Here is a 4,711-nt window from a genome sequence, read left to right on the forward strand (position 1 = left end):
ACGGACAAGGCTGTTACTGTCTGTGCTCCAAGAACATCCTGTGCCTCTGCTGTCCCTGCCCTCCCTGGCCCATCTCAGGCAGGGGCCCTCCAATGCTCATCCTCCTTGGAGACCTCCCTGGGCATCACACATATCCCCACTTCAGCTCATGAGACAGTGGCTGCCTCTGCCTCTGCCCATGCCAAGGATGCAGAGGGGTTTTGTAGGAATTAAGAAATTAATGTAATGCATTGATAACAGTCTGGGGGGGAAAGACTCATGGCTGCTGTGTTGGGGTGCACAGATGATGCTTACAAGTCCTTCTGGGTGAAGCAGATGCTCCTGTCCTGGTTGATTGTTGATGGAGGGAACCAAACTGATAGTGGGAACCAAGCCAAGCTTGTTCTGGTACAGCTTCCTTTTTGCTGTACAGTCTGCTCGATGTTTCTGCTGTGAAGACAAAATGGGGAGGTTTTCATCAGTCTGCTGTGCAACCTTCAGCTTGGCATCCAGGCAGCCACCCCTCCGCACACCAAGTAGCACCGTGGAGTAGAGGTGGTGGCTTCAACAAGGCTGTAGCTCCAGGGTCCTCTGGGCCAGATGAGGGACACAGTTAGAGTGAAATAGCCCTGTTACCCAGCGTATCTCCAGTTCCCCCCATGGCTTAGCTGGATGCTGGAGGAGGAACTGGGTGAACTTGAGGCTTGTCCTGATTTGGAGAGACACACAGCCAGAGCTGAGCACTTGGATCTCTCCTGGGTTCTTCAGGCTAAAAAGGTGATGGTCCAGGCAATATTTTAGCTACCCTGCTCCCACAAATGGAGGGTTTTGAAAACCCTTGATTGTGCCTCTACAGCAACATTGTCAGTCAATATGTGCTTCCTAAACACAGATGTCTTCAAGTCCAGATATCTCCTAGGTGGAGATCACAACAGCTTGCAGGATAGGACTCTTCCCTCCTAATCCCAGCTCTGTGACAGACGTTCAAAGGCTCCCCTGTGCTCTGTATCCCTGTTTCTCCATTTGCTAAAATGGCATAATAATAATATCTGCACCTTCTGCATGTGCCAAGCAGAGGTGACACACTGTGAAATCCTCAGGTGGAAGATGTCCCATAGCTGCGATCCTCTCACCTGAGTGACAGCAGCACTGAGAGCAATGGTTCTGGTATGTGCAGCATTTCTAGGATGTTTCCCTTCTTAAAAGCACTTTACAAAAATAAAGCAACTCTTCTAAGCCCCTGTGAGGGAGCTGGGGAAGCCTAATTACTTCCAGTACCAGAGCACCCCTCGTTTTCATTTAGCACAGGGTAAGGAGGGACTTTCATGTCTCGTTCCCCACCACCACCCCTAGACAGCATTCCTTCATGTTGATACTAGGGTTAACAGCCTTTTGTAATTGCATTAGAGAGGCGGTTTAATTCCAAGGAGGCCTGTTCCCTGGACTCGCTCCCCTCCACTGCATCACAATGAGCAGATCAAACAGCACCAGTTCCAACACAGAGATCGATCTGGGATGAGGGGAGCACATCCATGGGCTTGGAACGCAGTGGAGACAGCAGCCAGCATCCTGCTCCAACAGCAGAGATCTTTGCAAACATCATTAAGGAAGGGCTAAATTAGGATATTGGGTACCAGGGAGCCAGGGATGGCTGCAGGCAGGGCCACAGCCAAGTACTGGGGACACTGGGTGACCTAGGATGTTATCACTTTGCTGGGGCTCGATGGAAAGTGCAAAGCTTCATAAACTCAGGGGATTTTTGGCTTTTCAACACCAAGGAGAAAGCCACCTTCCCTGTATGGGGTGGGATCTGCTGCTGGGAAGGGCTGAGGTAGGGTAACAACTCCATATGCCCACATTTCAGGATTAATTAGATTCTACACTAGAGACCAACATGTAGAAACTGATAAAAAACGCTGACTTGCTCTTCAAACACCTTCCCTGCACCCCCCATTAGAGAGGCTGTTTAGCTATTTACCTGCTAGATGGGTCTCTATTGAACTTGTCAATATTAGCATTTGCTCCCTTTGAAGCTGGGATAAAGCAGCAGAAATCGGGTGGATCTGCAAAACTTCCGCACATCTCATCTCTCCAGATTCGACAGATGAAATGTAATTCAGAAGCAGCAAAATCTTAGCTGGAGCGAGGGGTCAGCTCAGGAGGAAGGTACAGAGACATGGAAGATGTCTGGGAGATTAATTGCTAGATGTGGGCTTCCTGAGAAGCCGGTGCTTCAACAAGGCGCTGACGGGAGGTGGAGATGCAGTTGTGGGGTGCCCCTCTCCTGCCACAGAGGAGTGGGGCACAAAGATGGAGCTTATAAACCCTGATGTAACCACAAGAAGGTGCAGCTCGAGAGGCTGAAGAGCCTCCAAGGTCCTCTAACCCATATTTCTGCCCCTTAGCTGTCACCACTGCCTTGCCCTGACCATGCTGTTCCTTGTGCTGCTCCTCTGGGGGCTGCTTTCAGGGTTTGGCTGGGTTTCATGCCCACAGAAAACACCAGGCTGGTGATGGAGAGGTTGGAGCACCATGAAGGGGTCCCCCAAACTCCTGTTAAGGGGTGTGCATCCAAACGTGCTGCTGGGAGGGGAAAGGAGTCCTCTGCAGAGACAAAATCTCGTAGTTCCTGGTGTATTTTCAGGTAGTTAATCTCTCAGAAGAAGGAGATATCAGTCACTGCAGGCACTGAAAAGGTGTCAGCCTGCTCTTCAGTGGCAGTAATTGCTTTTCCTCTCCCCCTTGCTGGAGGGAAACTGAGGCTTCTCCATTACTGCCAGCCCTTGCCCCAAACAGCCTCTTCTGCCTCTCTGGGGCCAGCATGACAGGACTGGGAGCAGGAGATGCTCCTCAGCCTCCCTTGCTACCTCCTGGAAAAGCTGGGCTGCCTTTCTGTGGGACACACTCCCTCTCCTTGCTGCAGTTCTGGGATTGTTCATCCCCTGTAGAGACATGAACCTGGAAGGGATCTTGTGCGTCACGAAGACCAGCTCTGCTACTGATGAACTGCATCAGCCCTTAATCTTTATCAGCCTTCTCTCTTAATTTGTTCAGGCACAAAAGCTGCAGTGCTTTCCTCAGTTTTGTCTCCTTTTCTGGCTGAAGAAAGGCAGGGACAAGGTGCGGAAGGGACTGCAGGATTGGGTTCCATGGTCTGCAGGAGCCATGCTAGGTCAGAGGAACCAGCAGATTTCGTAAGGATGCATGTAGTTCTCTGCAGCAATAATTTCTTGCCATCGCAAGGGCTGGTGATTCCCTTTGCCTATCCACATTGTCTCTGTCATCTTTCCAATGCCTTCTCCACCCTGGAGAACTGTAGGACTCAGCACCACAAAGACTTGCAGCCCCCTGTGCATGTCTGAGCTCCTCAGTGGCTTGTGAGTCCACCTCAAAGGCTTTCAAACAGGGGCACATCCCAGCCAGACACTCAAGGAACCTACTTTATTTTCCACCACATGCCCCCAGGATCTCTCTGGGACCCCATGGAGCCTGAGTTTAAGGAGATAAAAGCTATCATTAATGATATCCATGTTCTTTCGGTGCTGTGTCCTGCAGAGAGCAGCTGATCTGCATTTTGACAGGGACACAGGGCCCAGTAGACCATGTAAGTATCAATTTTCCAGAGTGGGCAGATCGTGTGTAATTATAGACCATGCCAGGGTTTATGGCCGTGGAGAATCTGTCTGACTGACACAGTTGTTTTGAACTGTTTCCAGGAGGCAGGGATCCAGCATGGGTCATCCAGCCCTCCCATCCCCTCTTCCTGCCCCTCCAAAGACTAAATCACACCATGCTCAGGGCTAAGCCTTGAGGGAAGAGTAACCAAGCAGTAAAGAGCTATAAATGCCAGAAAAGCAGCACAGAACTTTGCCTCCCTTCTCCAAAACAATGTGAAAAGAACTAGAAATTTGGCTGAGGCTCCTGACAGCAATAAGAGAACACTGCAGCCGAGAGGCTGCTTTGGGCTGGGCTCTGCTATCAAGCCCTGAATAGAAGCAGATTATAAAACATCTCCGGGATCATGGATTGGATAGAGACAGAGTGTAGGTTCTCCTCTGTTATTTCTCCTATCTCCTCATCACCGATATTTTGCCAGGACCAACTGAAAGAGCAATGAGGCAAGTGCAAGCACAGGTTTGCTTCATGAGACATGGTGGAGGATATGCAGGTCCTCGCACTGATTGCTATTGGGAGACTTGGCCTCTGTTCCCTTACTATAAGCTGAGTCAACATCCAATGAGCCTGGTGCAAGGACAGAGCCGTGTCCAGGAATACAAAGGCAATCCAATGCTTTGGCATTGAACTAAATGGTCACCCCTTCAGCCACAGCTCCCACCTCGCAGAAGTCCCCATCTTTCATAAAAGAGCTTATATGTGAATTAGGGGGAATGAGCCACGTGAGACACCAGGCGGTCTCCTGAGAAACATTTAGACTAAATCTGGGCTCCCCAGTGAGTCAGTGGCAAAGTAGGTGAGGAAAAAAAAAGGTGCTTTTAGGAAAGAGAAAAAAGTGAGACGTTCTGAAAAAAGGGAAAAAAGCCCTTAGAGCAGATGTTTAATAGCACGGTCATAAAGCAGGAGAATGAGAAAAGGACATGAAATAACAGCATTGGTGCAATTTTCTCTAGTTTCTGAATCACCACGTCTTCTGGGGCCCGTAAGCATGTACTGGGGGAGTCCACCCACACCCACCTCACCTGGCTAGCCGGCCGGATACAACCATGCTGCTATC

This window comes from Nestor notabilis, unplaced genomic scaffold (assembly GCF_000696875.1).
Source record: "Nestor notabilis isolate BGI_N333 unplaced genomic scaffold, ASM69687v1 scaffold10839, whole genome shotgun sequence".
Classification (NCBI taxonomy): Eukaryota; Metazoa; Chordata; class Aves; order Psittaciformes; family Psittacidae; genus Nestor; species Nestor notabilis.